Source organism: Scylla paramamosain, chromosome 20 (genome assembly GCF_035594125.1).
Source record: "Scylla paramamosain isolate STU-SP2022 chromosome 20, ASM3559412v1, whole genome shotgun sequence".
Lineage (NCBI taxonomy): Eukaryota > Metazoa > Arthropoda > Malacostraca > Decapoda > Portunidae > Scylla > Scylla paramamosain.
In genome coordinates, this window is record NC_087170.1 from 17,583,027 (window position 1) to 17,597,042 (window position 14,016).

Consider the following 14,016-nt stretch of genomic DNA (forward strand, 5'->3'; position numbering starts at 1 on the left):
GGCAGTCTCTCTCAATCCACAGATCTGAGTGGTACTGCGCCGCTCTGGTCTCTTGACAAGTACCACCACTGAATATAACACCAGTGGATTTGTTTTACTTAGATCGAGTGGCGGTCGGAAAGAAATATTGACGAACTACAGAATCGCGTGCACAGTTGTTATAATTTAAGCCAGCTGCTGTAGGGATATCTGACTGTGTTTAAAAGATTGTAAACAAAAGGTGCACGATAACCGAGTAAAGAAAATAACAGAATAACTCTGCTTCGGCAACGTTGTACTACTGTTAGGCAAGAAAGGAAGGACTGTCCGTGAGTAACAATTGATCTAGAAGTTTAAGTAATTTTCTGTAGTGACGTGGTGGATTTTGTTGATGTATGTGTGTGTGTGTGTGTGTGTGTGTGTGTGTGTGTGTGTGTGTGTGTGTGTGTGTGTGGAAGATGACCCGTATGTTGGTTATGAGGTGATGAATAACAGGAGAATATTGATATCCCTGACGTCAGCTGGAAGATAATGTGGTTATTCTTTTCCCGCTTCACACACACACACACACACACACACACACACACACACACATTTATCAACCTCTTGACAGGTTTAAAAGAAAACACGCACACACGCACACATACACACAAACCGTATTAATTAACTGCTTAAAGTTCAGGTCATATTAAAGAAAAAAAAAAACTGACATTAAAGAGAGAGAGAGAGAGAGAGAGAGAGAGAGAGAGAGAGAGAGAGAGAGAGAGAGAGAGAGAGATCTGAAGCACAGTTTTCAATACAAAGGCTAAGAAAAAAAGTCAGTAAATCTAACACTGATTGATGGAAGGTTGAATTAAGAACATTTTCATTAAATTCAAGAATGAATCACTACCATATGACCCTGTTCTTGCGTGCATTCAGTCTATCAAGAAGAGAGAGAGAGAGAGAGAGAGAGAGAGAGAGAGAGAGAGAGAGAGAGAGAGAGAGAGAGAGAGAGAGAGAGAGAGAGAAGCATCTATTGTCAACTTTAAACAGAACGAAGTAACCTCCAGCTAGTCTATATTTTTCTTTGAAATTAATGGCTTTGACAGTGACTCCTGATAGGAAGCAGATATATAAGATACACCAGCTTATAAACACTGACAGGAACAAAATCACCGCCATTAGTGGATATTGTCGAGCATGGACCGTGGTTGCAGTGAAAGAAACCACACACTCCACAAGCCATTATATCAGAACTCCTTACATATTGAACCCTCTATCCAGTTTATTGGTATGGAGTAAGACTGCTTTGTATGTTTGACAGAACGTAACAAAAGAACAGGCAACGATTCAGTACGTGTGAATTGGTGAGCGCAACAGTCGGAACGCTGATAGACAGGTTGCTTCATTTCGTTAGTATCCATTAGCACCTCTTCGTATGTTTAACTGCACGTAAAGAAAAAAAAAGTATGATTCTGTCCTCACGTCATACACTTTTATTGGTAAGAGTAGCAGTCAGAAGACAGATGAGGGCGGTTAGGCTGTCTTACTCCTCAGGTTATGCAGTGTGGGTCAAGCACCAAGGAGGGGAAAGGAAGGGTGGTATTCATGGTGTCCGTTAGTCCGCGGCGGCCGGCGACTTGAGCCACGGCCCTTCCCTCGAGGAGAATTTAAATACTGCTGAATAGTCCTCCTCTGAAGTATTTCACCGATTTTTTGTTTTATTGTTTTTAAACGATAGTGTGCATATTAGAGGAAGGCTTATGTATACCTGGAGTGTATGCTATCAATTCATTGTGGATCTATGCATGAGTTCATTCTGCAATGGTCGCATTCTTAAGCAATTTGGCGTTTTTCTTGATTTCTTTTTGCAGGGTTTAGTGAAAGGATGTTGGTGATGGCTTAACCAGGGTCCAGCATCATAGTCAGAGAGAGAGAGAGAGAGAGAGAGAGAGAGAGAGAGAGAGAGAGAGAGAGAGAGAGAGAGAGAGAATCTGCCTCGACTACCAAGCACCTTTGTGGCGTTTATAGAAACCACCCTTACGAGAGCCCTTAACATTTCAAAGTACGGGTTCCAAGGAGTGCAGCCTTTCCATGAGCCTTTCTACGGGAGATGCTCAACCAAGGCACTGCAGTTGTCTTGGATACGACGACCTTCTGACGTAGATAGGGGGCGAAAACCTCCCATGACAAAAAAGAGCGAAAAGCAAGTCATGAACATTTCCTAGCAGTGCAGTGTGTTGCCAAGTGCATTAAGATAAAATGCAGGAGAGAGCACGAGTATACGGCACCCTCAGGGTGAGGTTGACGATAACTCGTCGTTTTTTTTTTTTTTTTTTTCTTCATTAGCTCGCCTGTAGTTAAGAGTATTGAGTGTGCAGGATAAAGACCAGTGGTTTGAAATGCTTAGTTGTTGCTATTGCTGCTGCTCTTCTTCGTCTTTAGAGTCTTGTAAAAAAAAAAAAAAAAATTCAAGGCTTACGGAGATTATTTATTTTGTTCTCATGAGTGTTTCTCTCACTGATGATGTGGAGTTCCTGTTGAATTATCACTAGAATCATGAAAATCCCTTAAAAACCCAAATAAAACTAACCGAGATAAGATGCCGAATCCTTTGGAAATACTGAGTGTTCCATCACGATGACCCAACGTTTTGTCTATCCTTCTTTCTCATTCCTTCCTGCTACCGCCCCTCCCAGCAGGTGGCGGGCGGGTAACGTCGCCTTGAGCTTACTCAAGGGTAAAACATCAACCCAGATTCTGCCACAGATTCTTCATGGTGTCCTCGTCATTGTTTTGTTTCAAGGAGCATCCTAGTCATGTTCTGTTCTCGGGTTGCTAAAAATAATTTAACAGGTGTTTATTTTGGCATGTAAATTGTTATAGACAAAGAAAATATAAAATCAATAAAGAACCTCGTGAAAATAGCCATCATAACTTTTTTTTAGGTTAGGTTAGATAAATATGGGTTAGAAATTAAATTAAGCTGCCAAATCTAACCTAACCTAGTGCATATACCTGTGATGGCTGATATTCTTGCGATCTAAAATGAACTATATACGTTTTCTTGGCAAATTCGTAATTTCAAAAGACATAAAAGCTTGTAGTGTTATGCGCTGTGTTTTTTGTAATTGAGCCTGAATTGCGTAATGATTTCCCACACAAGCCAACAAGCCATCATCAGCCTCGCCGACGGAGGCTCAGAAGAGGAAGTGGTCGATTGTGTGGATGTAACTGCGAGTGACAGCCTTGTTCCGCCCCATCCTAATCCTGCCTGTCGCTCCCGTGCTGCCTCCATCCATCGATTGACACATTGACAACCGATTTTGTTTCTCTCTCTCTCTCTCTCTCTCTCTCTCTCTCTCTCTCTCTCTCTCTCTCTCTCTCTCTCTCTCTCTCTCTCTCTCTCTCTTCTGAGTGCGTGACTCCATATACGAGTTGGCAAGGCAGTTTTCCGGCTCGCAGCACAGTGCTTTCATTTCATCCAAGACTCAATGACTTGAGATCTTTCAGGTGCGGCTTGAGCTGTCACTAAATTTCCCCCCATTGTTATTCCCGCGCCCTCCAAGACTTATGTCACCACTGCCCACGTTCAAGGTCTTGTAATATCGCCAGGATCAGACACACTAGCCTGTACCAGGTGCAGTCGTGCGGCCGTTCAGTCAGCAGTACAGTCATGACCGGCCAGCTGCTTAGTGACGGTGCCTCGCTGGCGGGCGCCCCAGGCTACATTATCCCATGATCCCTTATTCCTATCATGACTCATCATCTCGGTCACTCACCGGGTGAAGCCCCTCGAGGCAGTGACCTTCGAACCCTCCATCCTGCTCCTCATCACCCTTGCCGCTTCTCGCCACCCCCGCCTGTTCTTGAAAACCGGTGTTTCCATCCACACCCACTCCTGCTCTTCCTGCCTTCCCTTCCTCGCGCCTTCACGGCCACCCATCATTTAGTGACCCTCACCCCATCACTCGGAGTTGTTTTTCCTTCACCTACTGCAGCCGTTGCTCTCTCCCGTGTTGCCTTGATCCTGACTTACTGAGCTACATTCCTCGGTGAAAGCTCGGTTTGTTATTAAGTATTCTTTGTGCAGATAGCTAGCTTGTGTTTTACGTGAGTTGTATCTATTCCTCTTCCTTCTCATCATCCTCATCTTAATGTGATTAGTCTTCGTGACGTTGCATTTCTATTCAGGAACAATGCATCCTTTAGTCATTGCGATTCATTTCCTGAAGACAAGGAAAATTCTTTGGAAACTTAACCACCGGATGGATAAGGGGCAGAGGAAGGGCAATGACGCTGTCCATGACGGTGGCGAGGAAGGTGAGGGTGGTTGTTAGTGGTGGGCCCAGCAGGAGGCGCTCAAAGTGAGGATTTCACATTCTTTTGTAAAATATGTAGATAAATAAAGACGCAGTTTCAAGGACTATATGTAAAAAAAAAAGTAATGAGCCCGGATAACTAATAATTCTGTGATGTAAATTGATTAACAGATTAATGAAAAGAAGAGAAGTACTCAGGCTCTGGTATTTGAACGATAAAAAAAAAAAATCCTGCATTGTAAATTGACTGACACATTAATGAAAGGAAGATAAGTAATTAGGCTCTGATATTTTAAAGATAATTATATAACCAAAAGCAGCGGTGGGTGGGAAGGGCGTGGGTGACAAGCAAAGGGTGTACAGCATCCTGCACAGAGAAGAGCAAGGCGGTGCGCTCAAAGGTCTGTTAGTGTGGTTGTATTTCCGCCCGTGATAAAGTGAAGTAGCCTTGTGTGCATGACCCGCAGTTGTCCCTTCAGAGAGAGAGAGAGAGAGAGAGAGAGAGAGAGAGAGAGAGAGAGAGAGAGAGAGAGAGAGAGAGAGAGAGAGATCTACATGTTGATAATGCAACGCGTGATGACTCTTTGCCGAATACCGACGCAATATTATCTGCACACACACGGTGACTTTCTCTCTTTCTCTCCTCCTCCTCCTCCTCCTCCTTCTCCTTCTCCTTCTTCTCCTCCTCCTCCTCCTCCTCCTCCTCCTCCTCCTCCTCCTCCTCCTCCTCCTCCTCCTCCTCCTCCTCCTCCTTCTTTCGTCTGGAGAGAGAGAGAGAGAGAGAGAGAGAGAGAGAGAGAGAGAGAGAGAGAGAGAGAGAGAGAGAGAGAGAGAGAGAGAGAGAATATACTAGATCACGAAGTCGCGTTACACTCATGGTGACAATCCAAAATACTCAGGATCACCGAGATGATTTTGAGAATTGCAGTAAACTGTAAAAAAAAAATAATAAAAATATTAATAATAATAATAATAAAAATAATAAATAAATAAATAAATAAATAATAAAATAATACAAACATTACAAAATACAGAAAAAAAAACGTGAATATTTTTTATGCGGCAGAGAGACAGGTCAAGGGCGAAAAAAAATACATAAAAAAGATAAAGAAAGAAAGATAGAACACACACACACACACACACACACACACACACACACACACACACACACACACACACACACACACACACACACACACACATCACTCCCTATAACAGTCATGAGCTGCGAGATTCAAAGAGCTCTTTAGTTTTTTTTAAATAAACTAAAAAATAAGTAGATATCTTTACTGATATATTAAGCAACCTAAACATCCTCACTACCAGTACAGTAAAAATAGCACCGTGGATAGTTTGTTTTCCTAGTGTTCAATCTCTCTTCCCCGGTACTCCCCAAGGTATCCTTCACTAGATATCTAAAACGACAACGCGTTTCTGTAAATTTCATCAGAGAGACTCACTTCAGATCATCCCGTGTACTTCCTATAGGTTGTTGTTCCCTTGAGTATCCTGATGTTACAGATATACAGCCTCCGGATTGAGATTTAGGTGAAGGGACCGTGATAGTAGACGTCTCACATGTCAGATTAACCTGTGACTGCTTTCACTGTTGCACTGATGGTTACGTTACCAGCGCCATCTGTTATGCTTCTCCTAGTGTTGCATCGTTTACACCAGAAATATCCTTCTTTTACGTAGGTTTGGTTAAATTCAAGACCTTTTTTTTTTTTTTTTTTTCTTATACTGGGATTGTGTAAGTTAGTTGTGGTTTTGTTTCGATCATCCCTTGTTCCTACTCCCTGTGGCTACGCAGTGGATTTGGTGTCTACACAGCTTTTAGTTTAGCCCTCGTATTCTTAAACCTCCCGGCGTCCTATTTCGAAGACTTATGGCAGCCTGCAATAAGAGTTAGTGTGGTTCTCAAGGGTGTTTTCATGGTTATGTTGGTAGTTAATTGGGATTCTTATTGTCTATATGAAAAAAAAAAAAAACACCCATGAAAGCCTGTCTATTCATCGCAGTAGCCTTTGTTAAATAGACTGTGGAAGAACAAACCGTTTAAGAATACGGGACATAATTTTACCTCTTTGTTTCCTTTCTTGACGTCTTGTTCCCACGGCGTCATAGCCCGCCATGGTGCAGTATCTGGTTCAACTGGCAGTACGTATTGTATAGCATGACAAATGGAATTCAACTGCCTAATCACGTTTTGTTATATATTTTTATTTTTTGCCTGGCTACTGACAAAAATCTATAAATCCTGTCACGGTCTTATAATTCCATAGAGACATCAGTATTTTTCTTTTCTCTCAGTGCTTGTCCTGAATAGAAATTTAATAAACTATAACACTTTCATTGATCACAAAAGCGTTCCTTGTGGAAGGTCTTGCTTAGTGCAGTCAGTGAGCCATTTCCGAAACCGTCAAAATGCTATCACCATTATCAGGTTCTGTTAATCACTTGTAATGATTACGTGCTTTTACTAGGGCACGATATATGAAGATAATGAGGAGGTGCTTTCAAGCCGTTCTTTCTTACTGTATTATGGGGTTTGTTACGAAGGGAATGATGTGGAAAGATAATAGAATTTAGTTTTGGCGCCACAAGTCACAGGGCTGTCTCTCCCACTGGAAAACTGCCCTATAAGCTGATGGCAGATTAATTCAGCTCTTTTGAATAGTCTTAGTAAAGTTTGCAACATAACGAGAAAAATATGAGTGGAGAGAGAGAGAGAGAGAGAGAGAGAGAGAGAGAGAGAGAGAGAGAGAGAGAGAGAGAGAGAGAGAGAGAGACCCAGGAGACAAAGACCGAACAATCATCCCGTCATTCAGCCATCGCGCCCCGTCACCCATCCTGGCCAAGCCTCATCTGTTTCCTAACGCGCCGCCACCATGATGACTCGATGACTGGGATGACTTGTATTAATGACGTCTTTACTGCCAGGTGGCGTCATACACACACACACACACACACACACACACACACACTGTCCCCCTTGACCCAGCCAACGTTACACCTTCGGAGACGTATATAATGCTCTTCTGAGGCACGAGAAGGAGCGTGTGGATATTGTAAGCAGCTAGCCATTGTGTTGTGCTTTGCTAACTGATACTCTCTCTTCCCAGGATTTTTATTTAAGAGAGCTTAGAGTCTTTGAATGTGTTAAGACTGTTTATTGAGTTCAACTTGCTGGTGTTTTGTTACTGAGAGAGAATTTACGAGAGAAAATAACGAATAAATATTTACGTGATAGTTTTAGGGGTTTAGTTGATTTTTAAGTAATATTGTCAAGTGGTAAATTCGTTTAGAAAATGGATAAACTAAATGCATGCAGTGATATAATTACTTTGGACTGTTTATTAAATTTCTTCCTTTGGTATTATATCGTAGAGGGAGAACGTGTGTGTGCGTGTGTGTGTGTGTGTGGAGTGGAGAGAGAGAGAGAGAGAGAGAATCATAATTAAATATATAAGTAGAATATGAATATGTTCTGTAACGCTTCAATTTCTTATCCTCAAATTTTCTCCAGCGTTTTTTTTTTTTTGTATCAAGGGAGAACTTACGTAAATGATAAAAAAAAAAAAATAATAATATGCAGGTAGCTAAGGGGGTTCAGTTTTAGTCCATTCAACGTGAGTCAGCGATTACAACATCTGATTAGGAGTTCATTACATGCTGCTGTGCTGAGTTGAGCAAACAGTTCGGTGAATTGGTGATAACGTGGTCACTTATAAGAGTCACCGTGAGGGCTAGTATTTTTAACACGTAGTTGATGTTTTGGCCTCTCATCTTGACTACCCACACTACCACCACCAAAAATCAGTTGCATTGGAGAGGAAGGAAAACTTATAAGATTCGTTATCTCCTTTCCTTGTCTCTGATGGGGTTGGCGGAGCATTTCATAGATTTAATAGAGAGAGAGAGAGAGAGAGGAGAGAGAGAGAGAGAGAGAGAGAGAGAGAGAGAGAGAGAGAGAGAGGAGAGAGAGAGAGAGAGAGAGAGAGAGATGCATTTTATTCACCATGATAACGCATTCTTCGATTTTATGAGGAAATACTGATTTCTAACTCAACCGTATTGCTTCCTCTCAATACTGTCAGGAAGGTTTCAATACGTTCCGTGGCAGTGTTGACAGGGTAATACTTCCTCACAACATTGCTATGAAGTGAGGAAGGTTTCAATACGTTCTGTGGCAGTGCTGACAGTCTAATGCTTCCTCACAACATTGCTATGAAGTGAGGAAGGTTTCAATACGTTCTGTGGCAGTGCTGACAGGGTAATACTTCTTTACAATATTGCTATAAAGTGAGGAAGATCTCTGTGCGTTCCTTGGCAGTTCTGGTGACGCAATATGAGGTTAACCAGTACCGTTATGCACAAGAGAGTAATTTGGATGAGATGCGACGACCAAGAGATGAGTGTTCACCCACCTGCTTCTTCACTTGAGTCCGGGCATGCTTCCTCAATACCTGACCTCCCCATTCTAAAGGTTTCGGGTGTGGATAGTGGTAAAATGCCTTAGATGTTTTTATTTATTCATTTATTTATTTTTTTGAGGGGTGGAGGTATTATTACTACGTTCCTAGCTAAAGGTGGTAAATACCTATTCTATTAAGGCTTATCTTTGCGAAATAGTTTGTAAATTGAACTCTCTTCATTGTCTGTACTAATGGCATTGAAGACGTTACTCCTTTTCTTCTTTTTTTCTCTTCCTCGTCCTCCTCCTACTCCTTTTTCTTCTTCCTCTTCTTCTTCTTGTTCTTCTTGTTTCTTCTTTTTCTCTCCTCCTCGTCCTCCCTCTTTGGACTGCTCCCATTAACGCCTCGTCACAGCGGATCAGCCTTCTCCAACACAACCGGTCTCCCGCGCAATTCCTTAGTCACACGGTCACACCATTTACAAACACACCCTTCACTCCATCCATAAAACCTTGAGAAACTAAAGTGGCGCCTATTGACACTACATTGCAGAGCTGCAGGAGGACTAGTGGCACCGTGGGAACAAACTCAAAACTTCTCACTGGTGCGCAAAAACGTGCTATATGACTCAGGCTCTTTCGACTTAATAGAAATGCGTTACCTGATGCGTCACCGTTACACGACATTCAATCTGACAACCGTAAGTGGAGGCGAGAGCTCATGGTGGTGATGGTGGGTGGCGGAGGTTGACTATGTAATGAAGACAGATAAGGAAGTCTAAAGCTCCAGACCGTAGGGTTAAAACGAGTGAGTTGTTTAAGACTTGCAGACTACGATAAGAGTTGGCAAGTCATGATACTGCCGTGTTTCAGTGCATCCTTTATCTTCTCTCTTGTTAACGACGCCACGCCACTCAGGAGTTTGTTTTGTTCGACATTTTATATCCGTTTGATTATGACTTGGCAGTTGAGATTCGGTGCGCTCTCTCTCTCCTCTCTCTCTCCTCTCTCTCTCTCTCTCTCCTCTCTCTCTCTCCTCTCTCGCTATCCTCTTCTCCTCTCTCTCTCTCTCTCTCTCTCTCTCTCTCTCTCTCACAAAGTGTTTATTAATATCGGGTCCTGGTTGTTAGTGTTGAGTCATTAGGGAGATTTAAAGGATGATTAAAGAAATTTATGAATGGGATTGATAGTTAGAAAAAGGTATGTTTTATAGAGGGATTGCCACGTGCTTCCTGCAAAATCCCTTATTCTCTTATGTTCTTATGTTCCTGTGATTAGAGATGCCAGCGTGTTGGAAGCGTGGCGTCTGTTGTGCTATAATATTTCTTAGATTAAACGTCACATGGAATATTCCAACGATTTTGATCTTAATCTTGATGAAGTAAAATGAAATCTTGGTGAGAGAGAGAGAGAGAGAGAGAGGAGGAGAGAGAGAGAGAGAGAGAGAGAGATGAGAGAGAGAGAGAGAGAGAACGCACGTAGAGGGATTTTCCTATCACGGTTACGACATACAATAAAGATAACCAGTAGTGTTCTTTACCGTGCCAGGAAAAGTACAGTGTCACCCTCACCGTTACCTTTTCATGCATTTCCGTCACCACCATCACCATGACCGTCCATCACCAGAGAGAGAGAGAGAGAGAGAGAGAGAGAGAGATTTCAGATAACGAAATAGAAAAGATAAGCTAGAAAGGAAGGAAAAAAAAGTAAAGACTAGGAGGAAAAAATGGTAACAAAGAAAAGCTGAGAAATAAGGTTAAAAGAAAAGAAAAAGAAAAGAAACGCTGGTCATTTCCCGTTGTACACAAGGTGGAAAAAAAATATCTTGAGAGAGAGAGAGAGAGAGAGAGAGAGAGAGAGGAGAGAGAGAGAGAGAGAGAGGAGAGAGAGAGAGAGAGAGAGAGATCCTAGCCTATCGCAACTATTTCCCGTAATTTTTCCTTATCAATCAGTCTTCTCCTCTTCTCCATTCCTCACCACACTGTACCCAACACCTACTCTTGTCCTTCTAACCCCCAGTGCTGTCTGCAGTGGCTTAGGAAGGTTATGAAGCGCTGGGAGTTCGGATGGGGGGAACGAGGATGGCCGAGGTGGCGTGTGTCATGGTGAGTGGTGAGACGTGATGGGGTAGAGAAAGGAGTGGAGGAAGGGAAGTGGGTTGCTTGGGTTGTCATTTTGGTTTTTTACCTTTGTCCTAAGATGTTGTCTTGAGAGAAGAATGGGACGGGGGAAGTCTTTTTCGTTTTCCAGGTTTTTTAAATGTTTCCGTGGTTACATTGTTTTAAGGTTTTTTTGGTGTTAATTTTCTTGGTTTTTAGTGTTAGTTTTCTTGGAGAGAGAGAGAGAGAGAGAGAGAGAGAGAGAGAGAGAGAGAGAGAGAGAGAGAGAGAAGAGAGTGAGAGAGAGAGAGAGAGAGGGGGAGAATCGTTGTCTTTTCCTCAACTTCCAAAACAGTCTGCCGTCGCTAGGACGAAAGAAAAGACGTAGTATTATGACTTCAGTCTTGCATGTTCATTACTTCTTAGTCCTTCCCTTTACAAACGTTTCAAGAGAGTAAAATTTAGTGTGGTGACTGGCTGGCTGATTGACTGACTGTTTTATTGACTGTTTAACTGTCTGCACTACCTGCTTGCCATGGCTAAGTGACTGCCTGCCTGCCTGCCTGCCTGCCTGATTCCCTGATTGACTGGCTGATTGATTATTTTATTGACTGATTAATTGTTTAGTACCTATCTATCCATCTCTTTACTTACCCACCTACCAAACCTACCAACCAACTTACTGACTGCCTGCCTGCCTGCCTGATTCCCTTAATGATTCCTTGACTGACTGGTTATTGATTGTTTAAGTCTGTTTTATTGACTAACTGCCTATCTACCTATCTACCTACCTATCTGCCTGACTGACTGCTTGATTCCAAACGAGTAATATGTTGTGAGAGTAGCAACTTATTGAGGCTTGCAAACGAGCGCAAGCAGGACACACCGATTAAAGCCTTGGGCCCATGTGGAGGTTGATGTCCTCGGGTTTCCTGCCTCAGTGTCCTGCAGACTTTGAGGCCACGCGGTTGGGGTATGAAGTTCACTATTCAAGTAGCGCTGGTGGTGGTGGTGGTGGTGGTGGTGGTGGTTGGTGCTCATCTTTTACTGCCTAAGTCGCCGGGTTTGTCTTTCTCTTTCTTTTTCTTTTTTCCTTGTTCTTGTTCTTGTTCTTGTTCTTTTTCCTTCTACGGTTTTCATTCTTCTTCTTCGTTCTTCTTCTTCTTCCTCTTCTTCTTCTCCCACTATTACATTTCTTAGTTCATCATCATCATCATTCTCACTCTCTCTCTCTCTCTCTCTCTCTCTCACATCTCTCCTCTCACTCTCTCTCTCTCTCTCTCTCTCCTCTCTCACTCTCTCTCTCTCCTCTCTCTCTCTCTCTCTCTCTCTCTCTCTCTCAAAACATTCAACGTTTTCAGTACGAACACCACCACGCGGATATATATTTTTAGCATCTATACCCGTCCTGCTTTCCATAATGGTGTGTAAAACTTTCCGGTGACGACACAAGAGAAACATTACGACTTGTTATAAAAGAGAGATAAAGGCACTGTTGCGTCAGCCAGTAAATATGCGGAAAGCACCTGGACAGGAAAAATAGCGATGTGTTAATAGAAACCACTATATACAATAACCCTTACTTGACAAAGTTGTTCGTTTTCCTACGGATCAATTTTGAAACATTTTATGCGCCCGCATCTCCATCACTTTCAAAGTCTTTAGTTGAAGTTATGCAAGTTATTAAGGATTTTTTATTGGTTTTTGTAATATATTATACAAGAATTTTTACATTTATAACAGGAGAAATACTCCTAAGAGCCCGGCTCATTATTTCTGTGGCTTTTGAAAATAGTCATGATGGGGAGAGCAAAGCGTTTCACAATATGGAGCTGTCATGCAAATATGTAAATTACGACAAACGCCCTCGCACTGCCAATTGTTATTATCATTACTAGCCTCTCTGATTCCGCTGCATGACAGTTTCCCCCTAACCTTACCTCTGCTGGCTGTCACCAAACACAAACTGATATGCAAATACCGTCACATGTTATAGCAAATAATGTAAAGACTGTCATTCATCAGAAAATTACACAAAGTACCTGGTACTGATAAGAAATATTTTCATGGAAAGATTATTAAAAGGACGCCTCACTCATTTGTGACAAAGTTTGGGCTTGACTAATTAATGAAAAACGAACCAGTCAGCCGAAGAAATTAGTGCATGAATGTTAGGACCAAAAATCATTCCCTCATTGTGATGTGGACTACGGTGTTTTAAAAGCCTCAGTGCTATTCATACATCTAATTATAAGAAACTACTAATTTGTGACTGGCATGAAAGATTGAGCTTAATTAACTTATATTGACAAAAAACGAGACAACAAAGCAATTTGTGCGTAGAAGTTCAGATCGGAAGCCATTCATTAATGTGTGATGTGTATAGTGTTTGAAAGCCCTCAGTCTTATCTCTACATTTAAATATAACATTCTGCTATAGGGTGGGTATGGCAGGCGATCACGAGGCCAGTATGTGAGCGTCGAGGCAGCCATCACGAGGCCAGTATGTGAGCGTCGAATGTTGGTGACAGGATCGCGGTTGCCTTACTTTCAATTCCACTTTTGCGTTCACCGTTTCAAGTACCTACGCAGTCTTTATTTATTTATTTATTTATTCTTATTTATTTATTATTATATTTTTTTTTTAACTATACACACCCGACTTCCTCTCTCCTCCCATGATTCAGTACCTGCCGAGGCAAATCAGAACGTGTCTATACCGGAGCCTGGACCGTACACTTATATAATTTTGCCTTTGTGATTGCCGTTGAATGTCAAAGATTTGTATCTAGCATTCTTTGTGTGTGTGTGTGTGTGTGTGTGTGTGTGTGTGTGTGTGTGTGTGTGTGTGTGTGTGTGTGTGTGTCCTGCGCAGCTGTTTAATATGGCAAACAGCAGATATATTTTAAGCTGCGCACATCTCTGGTATTGGGAAATAAAGTTTGTTCATAGTTGAATTATTTATGATATGTTAGGAAATTCTCTCTCTCTCTCTCTCTCTCTCTCTCTCTCTCTCTCTCTCTCTCTCTCTCTCTCTCTCTCTCTCTCTCTCTCTCTCTCTGACAGTAAAACTCACTTCTCTTTTTTATGTAGGGGGAGGAGGTTGTCATCATATTTTCTTGCATGACGTAGGTACTGCATTATTATTATTATTATTATTATTATTATTATTATTATTATTGTTGTTGTTGTTGTTGTTGTTGTTGTTGTTAGCCTT

At 41.9% G+C, this 14,016-nt stretch overlaps 1 protein-coding gene across 3 annotated transcripts in view; it reads left to right on the plus strand.

The window, feature by feature from the left end:
- Positions 1–14,016, plus strand: part of LOC135110519 (kelch-like ECH-associated protein 1B) — a 29,643-nt gene continuing 15,627 nt past the window's right edge. For 2 of the 3 annotated variants that reach the window (XM_064022919.1, XM_064022917.1), the window contains exon 1: positions 1–308. The gene's annotated coding sequence lies outside the window, so the exon portion shown is untranslated. The remainder of the gene's footprint in view (positions 309–14,016) is intronic. The other variant, XM_064022921.1, reaches the window with a different exon arrangement.